Source organism: Lycium barbarum, chromosome 2 (assembly GCF_019175385.1).
Source record: "Lycium barbarum isolate Lr01 chromosome 2, ASM1917538v2, whole genome shotgun sequence".
Classification (NCBI taxonomy): domain Eukaryota; kingdom Viridiplantae; phylum Streptophyta; class Magnoliopsida; order Solanales; family Solanaceae; genus Lycium; species Lycium barbarum.
Window position 1 is genome coordinate 54,583,228 of NC_083338.1, and position 13,460 is coordinate 54,596,687.

At 33.1% G+C, this 13,460-nt stretch overlaps 1 long non-coding RNA gene across 1 annotated transcript; it reads right to left on the reverse strand.

The window, feature by feature from the left end:
- Positions 1–6,518: 6,518 nt before the first annotated feature.
- Positions 6,519–12,523, reverse strand: LOC132620298 (uncharacterized). Its single transcript, XR_009574761.1, has 4 exons — positions 12,342–12,523; positions 11,947–12,008; positions 7,905–7,948; positions 6,519–6,794 (listed from the first exon to the last, which is right to left on the reverse strand). It is a non-coding gene; the product is annotated as an uncharacterized LOC132620298 (long non-coding RNA).
- Between the last annotated feature and the right edge of the window lie 937 nt (positions 12,524–13,460).

Genomic DNA, 13,460 nt, shown 5'->3' on the forward strand with positions numbered 1-13,460 from the left:
AATTTTTTTTATTCGGTAATAATTAGGTTGTGAAATTTGTAGCTCAAGGATGGCCTTGCCATCTTTAAACTTCGAAGGGGCAATTGTTGACACCTAATTTTCACTTCATAAAACGCGTATTTTAATTTTCCAAATTTCCCGAGTCTAAGACAGAGTAAAGATGCCCTTGAAAATTTAAAAAATTTAAAAATCTCGAGAAAATTGCAAAAATTGGCATTTAATCATTATTTGTATAAAAATTAACAACTGCAAGATATTACGAGTTATTTACTTTCATAAATACAATTCAAAAGAAGATGCGTATCCCGCTCCGTCTAAATTTGGGAAATTCAGCAATTAAAACGATGTACAAATTACAGTTCATTTTTTACCGCATTTTTTCACATCCTTAAAAATTATCCGAAATTATGTCAATATTGGGCTTATATGAAAGCTTGAATTTTAAAACGACATATTCCAAATTTGAAATTTACAAAAAACGGGTCTACGAAGGTGTTCTAGACGAATATGTAGTTTGACAAAGTTGAGTATTTAGTGTTTTTTTAAATTGTGTACCAGGTCCTTTAAGAAAATATTTTCTAAACCTGAGGGGCCTTTTTAAATTTTTCTTAAGACATTTGGGGGGGCGGGGGGTACTATATATTAAAAAGGGACCAAAGTTATCAAGAGATATCTTTGGCCCCCTCGTTTATTTTGTGGAACTGATCGTCTTTCTTTTTCTCTTGGCCAACAATGGCGATTTAGGGTTGAGTTCTTCTTGTGATCTTCATCGTAGCCATTTCATGAATGCTTTCAAGCAAATTCTTGAGGGGTTTTTCTCCCCTTGTTCTCCTAATAATAATGGCGGGTTTTATTTTATGTTTTAATCGTGTTTTCATGTTCAATTCGAAACCCTAATTTGGGAAGTTACTCTTGTTTTCCCCGTGTCATGGAAGCCATGGACAGGGGCCTTTGGGCCTGCTGTTATCTTGGTACCATGACACACAAATGGGGAGAATTAAGGGGGAAATCCTAAACGTTCGAATTGGTTAAGCGAATTTTGGGGATTTTATCTGTTAGTGTAATATGTGAACGTTGTAGTGTACTAATTTTGATTGTTTGTGTGACTCACTGTACTATCCTAGTATTTGGGAATTTATTGAATATTTTTGTGTGTATTTTTAGTACTACCCGTTGGAATTTATCTTATTTTTGTTGAGTATAGGATAAGTTAGTACAATGCTGAGAGAAAAATCTGGTCTTTTACTGATTTTTAAATTTTGTAATATGGAACTTAGGGTATTTTAGGGGGGGAAATCAGTTTTGATGTGGGATTTTCCCTTTTTTGTCCCTAAAGCCCTAATTGATTACTATAAATAGAAAGCATTTGTGTCATTTTAAGGGGATCTGGACCTTTTGCTAAAATCCTAAACACTCAAAATATATAACTCTCCTATACACTAGAAAGACCAAAAAAATATATATCATATATATACACTACCTAGATACTAAAAAGAGACTACTTTGAGAATACTATAAGATATACCTACCTATGTGATTATAATATACACATATTATACAAGGGTTTGAAAAACAAAGGCTGTTTTGAAGAAGTTTTAAGTGTTGGTTTTGAAAGCTGATTGAATCTCTCCATTTTGATCTTTAGGCTGCCCCAAATAAAGGTAAAATCCTGTTCTAGTTCTTTTTTTTTTTTTTTTATTCTTTAGTTATAAAATGTTTTGTTTAAATCTGTTTGCCTAGTGTTCAATGTTATTGTTTATGTGCTTGTTTTATCATTTTTAGTTGTAAAATGAACTGAGTATTAGATTATGTTAGGCCAAAAGGATATCATTAACTTATTAGTTCAAAGATAGGAAGAAATGTTTGAATATGGGAGTCTAAGCTTTTTTTTTTCTTAAATTTTTGTTATAAGCGTGGTTATGTGCAGTTTGTAGTGTTGTGGGTAGATATTAATATGTGAAAGGGTTTTAAATAAGGAAAAAGAGTCTGTTTTGTTTCTGGTCTACTGTTACATTGAATTTTCTAAAAAATAAGTTTGTTTATGTGGATTCCTATGAACTTTGGTGTTGCAGTTAAGGGTTCTTAAGATGTTCTTTTGTTTATCTTCGATTCTGATTGTATTGTTATCATTCTCATTAGATTCTGAGGTTTCTCACTCAATGGTAGTTGTTGAGTTTTTTTTTTTCTGAGTTTTGATCGTCCTATATAGTGGTTCTAGTCCGAAGGATAGAGATTTCATGCTTGCTTAGTATAATTTAGAGTCTAAAATAGGTTTTGAGGATCAAAAGTCAAGAAATGGTTTTGAAAATGAATCCTCCTATCTTTGTTTGAAACTATCCTGAGGCCAAAGTGAGTTGGTTTTTCCTTCATTTGTTGATAATGACTAAAATTCCCCATTAGAGATGTCTTGTGATATTTTATGTCCTTTAAAGTAATTTAAAAACTTTAAGTATGAAACTGGCTAAAAGACTTTTAAATCAAATTTTTCTGTGCCTTGGTATGTCTAAGCATCTTTGGAGCTTCTTGTTTGATCTTTTAGTATTAATAGTGCCTGTTGCAAGTGAACCCTATTACACTATCTAAGGATGATCTTCAAAAAATGAAATGACTTTAAGAAAAGTCTGAGATGTGCTCTTTGTTTCTCTGTAATAACCATTTAGCCTAAAATATAGATGTCCATGGCCTCTTCTACTTAGTTTGTCTTACCTTGAAAACCAGTAGCTATTTTGTACATAAAAAGAAATGATTTTTCATGATTTCCTTGCTAATACAATCTATTGGAGAAAGGTTTGAGGAATATGGAACCTATCAATGCTAAGAATCTCTAAAATGAACCTTGGTTTCGTACCTGTTTTATTCTCGATTATAAAAGAAAAGCTTGTGTTTCTTGACTTAAAATGTGATAAGAAATTTGGGAAAAGATCAGTATTGCTTGGAATGTTGTCTCATTTCCATCTTGTGTCCTATTTGCTATTTGTGTACAGTATCTATGTGACTTGTCATTTGGGTATTGAACCCTCCTCATACTGACATTGCCTATAATTTTCTTAAATCTCCCTTACCTATCACAATCACTTGGTAGACTGAAAAAATGAGTTTTAAAAGCTGGAACTATGCTTGAATGATCCTGCTTGCACTTAACTTCCTTGTAATGTTAGTAACTTGACCCTTGTTGATTTGTTTGAACTAGTCTTGGCTAGTAAATCATCTACTACACCTAGGACAGTGCCATGAACCCTTTGGTTGTAGTCTTGGATTTTTTTTTTAAGACTTGTCACTATTCCTGCTTGGAGTTCCCTTCCACTTTTGATCTGCTTGTGCCTTACAGACCATTGGTCTTGACTCATAATAGTTCCTTGTCTGCAATGTCCATGATTGTTTTGCCACTTATGATTTGTATTAATACTTGAAATTGTTATAGCTTACTTGGTTCCCTTTACTTAATGTGATCATCTAATAAGGCTAGGTGTAAAGAACCCAAACTAGAACTAAAAGCTATTCTAGAAGATCAAGTGTGATACTTGCTTTTTGTGATATACTTCCCTTGCTATTTGTTTATGAGATCTGAGGCTGCTCCTTAGGCGTTTTTCCCTTATTTGGTTGTTTGAAATTAAACTATGCCTAATGTGTTAGATTGAATATAGGATAGTATCAGGTCTCCTTTTATCCTTGCTGCGATTTGTTGAATCCTATTTAAGTTTCCATCTGTGCTTTTGCTTGTTTGTGTAGTTCTGGGAATGAATTAGTTGAACCTGAGCCATTTCTTTTGACCACGCTCAGACCTTTAAGCCAAAAGTAGCCTAAAATGACTTTGGACCTCTAAGTTGCTTCTGAGATGACCTGTTGATAGTAAATGAACATAATGAATGGTTCCTAGCACTAATTTAAACTTTGTTGACTTAAAAAATGAATTCCTAGGCTATCTAATCCTCACTCCATCTCGTTGATTATTGATTTCATTTGAGGTTTGAATTTGAAGACTTGTTGATCTGCATTAGCGGAACTAGGAGGACCTATGATTATATTTGAACACTGGGATTTGTCTTCATGATTTGTGCTCTGCTAAATTGGTTATTGGTCAAAGTTTTTGGATGTCATGTACATTGTAAATCACATAGAGGTTGAGCATAGGAAAGCTTATACAAAGATTAAAAGATGTATTCTAAAAGATTAAGTGTGGAGTCTGTTTCTTGCTTGTTTGCCTTCCACCTAATTAATTCTATGATCCAAATACTTGCTCTCTATATTCTGGTCATGCCCTACCATATTTTGATGTAACATTCTGAACCTAAATTGAATACCATGCACCTCATAGCCTTCAACAAGACTTGATACCAAGTATTCAACCTTAAACCCCCTTTGTTGTTACTCATATGACGATATTGATCAATATTTTGGACTTGGGAAATTATCATGTGCCTTGTGTACTCTGTTCACCCCTTTGCTTGGCATTTCTTTGTCCCTATTCTGGTGTGTTACCCCTGCTTGTCCATGCAAGTTTTGAACTGCTGTCCTACCCTGGTTTGGTGTTTGTTTTAGCCTTACTTGACACTTATAGTACCTAGTTCTGCTTGCCTATGCCTGACTGGACATCAGAGTCACTTTACTCTGCTTACTCTTGCACTGCTTGGCATTTCTTTAGACCCTATTTGCTTCTTTTAGTTAAACTTTCAGTTTGAAGCTAAATACAATCCTATATGATTTACTTTGACTAGTTATTTGATTAATACCCTAGATCCAGGACTTGCATAAGATGTTAAAATTGAGTAGAAATCCCAACTTTTGATTTGAGAAGTTAAGTGAGACCTTGGCTATTCTTGATTTGTTTTTTCTAAGAATTTCTGGGCAAGTTATAACAGTAAGGATAATAAGTCAAATCTGGGGACGCAGATAATAGGCCCAAATAACAGGCCCAAGCCATTATCTTTTTTAAAAAAAATTCTAAGTGTCAAGTGGTGGTATACATAGTATGCCACAAATATACCAGCTGACTTTCCTCAAATTTTCTAAGTATCAAGACTAAGACATATATGATATAGACCAATATACCATTAGATGTGAAAAGCAAAACCTTTCGGGGAGGGGGGCATACCCTTCTAATTAACGGGCTAGGCCCAATAAGTTGTAATTTTATTTTTTGGCTATGTAATATTTGTAGACTTTGATTGTTCAAGTTTAATTTGTGGATGTATTCTAACATTCTGTATACCCATTTGTATCCTTGTCAATCCAAACTCGTTGGTGGGCCCCAATGGGGTCCACTAACGTATTTTGATCGAGTCAACCCCAAACTTGGAGCAAAATGGAGCATACGTTGGAATTAAGATGAACCCGAGTGCATAAACATTTTCTTTTGGGCTTGGTCTGCCCAAATTCTCTATCTCTTTTAAATTACACATTTTAGTTATTATTTGTAGTTATTGTGTCAATTAAGACCCTTATGAGATTGTCGTATTTTAAAGTCGCCAAAATAAGTTTACTACAAAATTAAGACTAATTTGAGACCTCAATGCAAGTTGGGACTGATTGGATTAAAAGGACTAAAAATTGCCGATTTTTATGGAATTTGGGACTAAAATGAACATTTATGAGACTTGTGGACTTATGACATATGGACTAATTTGGCCCAATACTCAACACTGATAGGACTAATTATGATTATTTAGACTTAGGCCTAAAAAATAAAAATTGACTAAAACTTAGAAAAGGATAGAAATAAAATGGACTATATATGTAGAATATTATTGACTATAATAGTATACCTAACCTATTTTCCTAAAACTACTTTCCTATGCTCTAACTATTTTTCAAAATTGATTTTTTGGTGGACTTACGTAGAGTCCTACTTAGGCTAAGAGCCTTCGGGTATTAGCCTAAGTGTTCTAGTCCGATACCCTAAACGCCCAATTTTGGGCAAAATCTTACCACCTTTGATTCTTGAAAAGAGGCGTTTTTTGCATGAAAGACTAATTTTTTTTATTTGCGGAAGTATAAAGCATAACTATTTTTATCACAAAGAATTTATATCTATATGGACATATTATTAGAAACCGTAGGTAAACCGCAATTGAGCGGATCCTTAATACCGGGGTGCCTACCACCTTCCTCGGGGGATCACCAGAACCCTTACCTAGACTCTGTGTAGATTAGGTTTCTTTTAAAATAATCATAAAATAATTGTTTTAAATGAACCCTTTTCGACTCGGTTTTTCCTAATTTCCTAAAAATTAGGTGGCGACTCTAAAAAAAAAATAAGTCCATTTAGAGTACCATTACGTAGAAGTATATTTTTTCCTTTTTCCCAGTACGATTGACAACCGTCCTTCCCCAGGACACTTTCCTTTTTAAATGAGGCAAGTGCAAATGCGAATCGAAAAAAATAGAACCGCTACAACAGGCATCCGATGCGATGAACAACACCGAAGCACCTTATAAATAATTAAACAACGAGTCCTTTTTAAAAATATTTCATTATTTAATTAAACAAGTTATAAATAACTAAATAAAATCGTGCTCACAATTATAGAGTAAAACCAGCGGAAGTCTAACAAAAATAAATAGTCGTAAAAATGGAAAACACCTCCATAAGTCTACCCACAATTTGACAACTATCTATGGAGCTTCTAAGAGACATAGACAATATCCTAACTTCGGGACGCAGCCCGGAAATTAAATCACTAACTTTAAATAAAGGGGTGTCCCACGAACCAACATGTGTGGACTCACTAACAATCTGGAAAGCAGTAAGTACTCCTAAATCGCGAGATTTGTCTGTACATGCTCTTCTTCGTTACCTAACACACCATAAAAAACAACAATGGTATGCCTGAGTACTGGGTACTCAATGAGTGTCTCCGGGACAATAGTTAATATTACAAAATAATATCATAAGAATCAGTAAAGCGGTGTCAATAAAAGCAGTTTAACTTAAGAGATAGAATAAATCACCAATTTTAGTAACACCATTAATGAAAACCGTTAAAGAAGAAATAAATCGATTTCAACTCGTTATGTCGTTTATCACATTTGAGTCTTTCAATCATGAATTCAAGGTCATCAACAAACCACTCATAGGCAACCAAAGTATCACACATGCTAATACAGGCCCAAATCAACATAACAAAGGGACGACCATTTAAGGTTCCCTAAACCACATAGAAGCACCACATTGGGGTTTGTCACCCTCGACGCCTATCCTTCCTCTCGAATAGCTAGGTGAAACCACATCAGGGTTATGAACCCTCGATGACCACTCTTTCTCCTGAATGGCTAGGAATGAACCACACCGGGACTATGGACCCTCGATGGCCACTCTTTCTCCCGAATGGCTAGGGAAACCCCATTAGGATCTATACTGACTACCCTTCCTCCCGAGTAGCTAGGCCAAACACAAACAATATAAATCATGACAAAAGAGTTGAATCACCATCCTAGCATAGAAGCTGAATCACTCAAATCATGGTATGGAAGCCGAATCACAAGTCATATCATGATAGTCACATTATTCATTAAAGATTATGTTCATCATCCCATTATAGGGGTACATCAAGTTATTCCAACCTTTGAAACCGGGTTCACTTTCTTAAACAAGTATCAAGTTCAACACAATCCATCCTAGAGCATTCACATGAGATAGTCAAGCTTTCCTATTATCAGGTTTAAACATCCCTTATAGGTTAATTCAGGTTTTGGTTCCAAAGCTTTATATCTCAATTCTTAATCATCCTTTAGAGAGGAAAACTATAACGTATATATAATATAGTACAAACAAGGTTTAATGTGGGCTTGTCCCTAACGCACACAAACCACAACCAAAGTCACACAAATCGTTTCAAAGGAGTATGTTCAAAAAGAGACATATAAATCACCTTCATAGTCAATAAGGAATTTTAACATAGACATACCTCAAATCCCGCTCAAGCGTACTTCCCAAGGTTCAATAATGACACTGCAATGATTTTTAGATGAGAAAGATTAGAACTTTAATAGTTTCTTGAAGTTTTCTTGAAATTTCGAAAACTAGGGTTTTTTAAGCCTTACATCTTATTCTTGAATCCTTATGGGAATCATTAGTGAATTCTAATCTTGTAGAATACTCTACACCAAGATAAAAATTATTAATAAACTCAGAAAATTAGGAGTTTTACCTCTTAGACGAACTCCACATGCCCCTTTCCGATTCTTCTTGAGTTTTCAAGAGGGTTTGGAGAGATGAACTAGTGTCAAGAAGAGGTGAATTTGGTGTAGAATTGATGTAGATGGAGTAGGAACTCACCTTAGAGTTTTGGGGAGGCCTTAAGGTTTATTTTTCGTGATTAGGGACTTTAGGAACTAACCCCAAGCTTAAATACAAGAAAGAAACGCGAAAACCCGGCTTTTGGCCCAAAACCCGACGTTTTTGCGATGGGCCCACGACGTATGGCCATCGTGAGACCCCCTGCAGACCTGAGATTCAGAAAGGGTGATTTTTTGTGCTCGGCGAGCGACGCGTAGCCATTGCACAGGCCCTCGCACGCGCAACGCGGGGCCCGTATCGGCTTCTGCACAGTGTTCAGTACAATGGACATAACTTCTTGTATAGAGCTCTGTTCGGCTTTCATAATATATCAATGGAAAGTTATTTCAAAAACCTACAACTTTCAGGTTTTGAGTTTTCTCAAATTCCCAACGAAAATACCCTAAACCTGGTCATAAGTTCAGACTGTCTCAGATTTAGACGAATTTAGAAGCCCTTAAGAACTCCAATTTTTGGTTTGACTTGAAAACGACAGTTTATCACCCGAATGGATTCATATAGCTAAAATATCATCTCAATACTAGTTTTTACACATTCACACATAATTCAGATTTACGGGGTGTTACAGCCTCCCCCCCCCCCCCCCCCCCTTAGGATCATTCGTCCCCGAAACACACGACAACCTAGTAGAAATACAGAAAAATACTTGTAAAGACTCTCAAAAAGGCATAAGTAGTGGATGTACAAAGGCTAAAATCCACGACTTATCACTTACATAGAAAGTTTTTAAATTTGAACTTGAAGTTTGTTTTTCTAAAGATAAACAATATATCACTTTTACAGTTTGCCTCTTAAATCGTAAGATATGAGATAAATCTCCACCTAAATTAACCATTGTAAAGATAATTATCAAACTAGAATGTGAAGTTAAAATTTGAATTGGAATGTATTTTTGAAGGATAACAATATGTTACTATTACTGTGGATAAGGATATTGAGATAAATAAGCATATCAAATTTTGAATTTGAATTTGTTATCATGTAATGTTATAAATTGTGGATCACACGTAAATATCTAAAAAGTTAAAATTTTCTACTATGTTTCAATATAAATGAGGTTATTTATTGAAACATAGTAGTAAAAGATGTACAACGAGGGTGGGGGTGGAGGAGGGAGGTGGCAGGAAGGGTAGAGAATAATGAGGTTATTTATCTTTTTAATTAATTTTAAGAATAAAATAGAATAATTAAAAAATAAACAAAATACTTTTTATAAATCTAAAAATTGAATAGTTGTAAACAATAGAATAAAAATTTAGTAACTTAAAATTCATGAGTACGAAAATTTTTATTAATAAGGAGAGTACTCGATAAATATATATATTAAGCCAATGATAAGCTAATAAAAAATCATATTAATAATTTTAAATAGTGAACAATGTAATAAAGAAAATTATGAAACATAACAATTATCTGATAATTATATAAGTCATTGTCTTTATTTTCGTATAGGTTTTGTTAGTGGAATGAGAATTAATATAATTATTGAACTTATCGAAATTTGAAATGATTAGAAATATTATTCTTTAATATTGCAATTTCGAAAAAATATGACATTATTTTAATTATAGCTACAATGTTATAATTAAAGTATCATGAAGAAAAAATGTACAGAGAGGGCAGCATATAATGTAAGGATATTTATCATTTGAATTTATTTAGAAAATTTGATAAATTAAAATAAATAAAATAAATTTCACAAAAATATATTTAAATTTGGACAATTCAAGAATTGTGAACAATTGAGTAAATGAAAAATAAAAAGAAATATGCCATCGATTATGAACTTTATATCTAAATTATATTAAAAGGCGAAGAGTGGACAAGGATATTAAACCAAGTGACATGCTAATAAAAAGTCATGTAATACTAAATATTGAATAATGTAATAAAGAACGGAAAAGTTACTCCTTTACAATATTAATAGGCAATATAGTAAAATTAAGTGAGGTTAATATTTGAATGGTAATTAAAAGATAAAATTTTAAACATAAGTATGATTTGCTTGGAAATTTGAACTGAAAGACTATGTCCTAATATTAAAGAATATAAATATAGAAGTGTTCTAATTAACAACTATTTTTAATATCATAACCTTTTTTAAATATGTCAATGAGTTATTATAAGAATATTTTTTCATATAAAAACATCTAAAGTAATTGCAATCGTGATATGATATTAAGTGTTACTTTAATTTTCAATATAATTGTTTATTTAGGTGCACGTCATTGATGACGCTAAATTTAGTCTATTAATAATTATATTTATTATTTCACAAATTTTATTATATCAAACAAATAAGTTAATGTTTTTTACTATCAATTTCCTTTGAGACCAACCGCGCATCGCTCTGGTACGAATACTAGTTAAAAAAACACACACACACACTCAATTAAAAACTCATTATGTTACATATTATTTCATTGCCCATTATTATTGTTCAAAAAGTTCCATGTGATTTTTAATAATTTATCAGCTGACTAAATACCATTTTCCATTGCATAACGTCCCATCATCACTCTATCTTTTCTTTGGAGATTTCAAACAATGTTGGTCCCCTCTTTAGAAAAAAAAATAATTAAAAATAAAACAAAAAATGGATATCAATGTAAAAACCAAACGAATAAGAATATGATTCAAAATAAATAATCATGCGTTCTAATCAAGTGAATATACATTAAGTAATGATCGTTCTAATTAAATTACAAAAAACTTCTTTACTTGTTTTCAATCTCATTTCTTATTTGGTCGTCGTCGTAATCATTGAAATTTCGATCCCTTATTACTTGTCACTCGTGAAGGATCATCAAGTTCTTTCGCTTTCTTTAGAAATACCACCACGTGAGATGATGATTCGTCTTAGTTTTGAATTTCTTATTAATGATGTCTAGAAATCTTTGCTTGATTTAAAATGTATTCTTGAATTAGATTGTCATACCATTATCAGTAACTCTTCAGACACCAGTCATATATGGCCTCAAATTTTTAGGTCGTGACAACTGACAAGTCACTCCTTCAGACACCAGTCATATATGGCCTCAAATTTTTAGGTCGTGACAACTGACAAGTCACTCCTCTTGTACCGCGTGAGGGTATAAAATAACATTTATACTTTGACAATTGTGTGTTATAAATCTCTTAGGGCTCGTTTGGTTAGAAAACAAGTTATCCCGGGATTAGTTATTCTGGGATTGTTATTCCACCTTCAATGTGGGATAAAAAAAACACTCTAATCCCGGGATTAGCGCTAATAGTCGTGTAGGCAAACAGTGATTGAAGCATCAGATGAGCTTATAAGCATGTTCAGGACACACAGCTAAGCAGGATCCAACAAGAACAACTTCTAATCATGCTAATGAACCAACAAACATCAAACACACACATGATTAGGTATTTCTTGAACGATACAGACTCTATAAGCATGCTACTAAACCAAATAACATAGATAGCTACTAATCTGAACTATCAAAATAATTAATGCTTATCGTAAACTAATTACACTAAACTACACTGAACTAAACTAGACTAAGCACATACAGACTACTAAATTAATCTACCTAAGCATAAACATGCTAATGACATAATTAAACTAATAAGCACACAAAACAAATAAGAAATTAAAGAAAATAACTAAAAGGAATAGCATTTACCTTTTTCAAGTGCAGCCTTAATTGAGATTGGAATTCCAAGCCCTTGATTCTCCACCCGAGACCTAGCCACAAAATGAAAAGACAAAATTAAACTAACACTCGAAACTTAAAATGTGCAAATGTCCAATTCTAGTCGGCCAATTGCTTAATTTCAAGTCTCAAGTTTTATTTTTTGTAAAAATATGTCAACTTGTCTCTGTAAATAGCGGAGAATGGGGTTCTTTATATAGAACCCCAAAACCCTAATTTGTGTGTTGAAACTCGATGTGGGACTGGATACGTTTAGGGATTTTCCTTTGAATCCTGCCTAAATCTCGTAGAACCAATAGGAATCAACCATTTGAAATCGTAATGGTTTATTTGCAGAAAAAACAAAGAGAATAGGAGGGTTATACCTAATTTGGTTGCTGTGTGGTAGGAAGAGAGAGGGAAGTATTAATTGCTTGCTCCAAACGGTTGAACCACAAGCTGCATGAAGCGAAGTACACTGTAAACATCCATTTTTGGCCATTGATGATGCGAGAGAGAGAAAGAAACCAATGGCGGTGCTAGGGTTTCTTGATAGAAACCTCGGCTTCTGAATACGAAGACTATAGGGGTCATTTGGTTCGTATATCTCGTAGACTTAAGAGAATTGGGCCGGGTCTGGTCCGAAGTTGGACCGGGCTCGGCCAAACATTATGGGGTGTTGCCCAAATTCATTTCTTAATGAATTTAAAGGTAAAAGAAGGGTATTTTGTGCAAATCTGGTCATAATTTAAAACTCTAATTTAAACTAACATGTCAATTAAAGCCATTTTGAAAACAATTAGTCATTTCTACCATAGCCAAATTATAATTGTAGAAATTAAATAACCTTTCAGATATGACCATAGTTGATATGTAGAAGAAAACAATTGGTTATTTCAATTACAGCCACAATTAACTCACGAAATACTTAAAAATCTTAATTTTAACCATTTAATGCAAGTAATTGCACTTACAACTAAATAATTATAAGATTGAGACGCAATTGATTATCTATTCAATTCATCGAATTTCTTGATTAAACTAAATAAAATATTTATCAATTTGACATTAACACCTCATAAACAATTAGTTGAGTAATTGTTCTCACTATTTCGAATTAAAGTCTTGATAAATACATTTGATTTTTTTTGAAAATATACTAAATATACCAGTAGATATACAATAGTATACTCAATGATTTTTCCTAATGAAATGGTAAAATGTCACTAGAATAATTTTGTAAAATCATTTTCAACTCATAAAAAATGTATATTTCACTCCGTGATTCAAGAACTCCGAATAATTAAATAAATTATTGAAGGGAAAAAAGTAGGTGTCAACAACCGCCTCTTTGCTGTTCGGGGATGGAAAGTCCATCACTGATCATCGAAATTGGAAAACTTGATTTTTGACCGACCAATTCAAAATACTTCTCTCTTTTTATGCAATTGTAAATTTATGGGCGGACCCTAGTCTCTGGGTTTCTTACATATCTCATGCTTTAT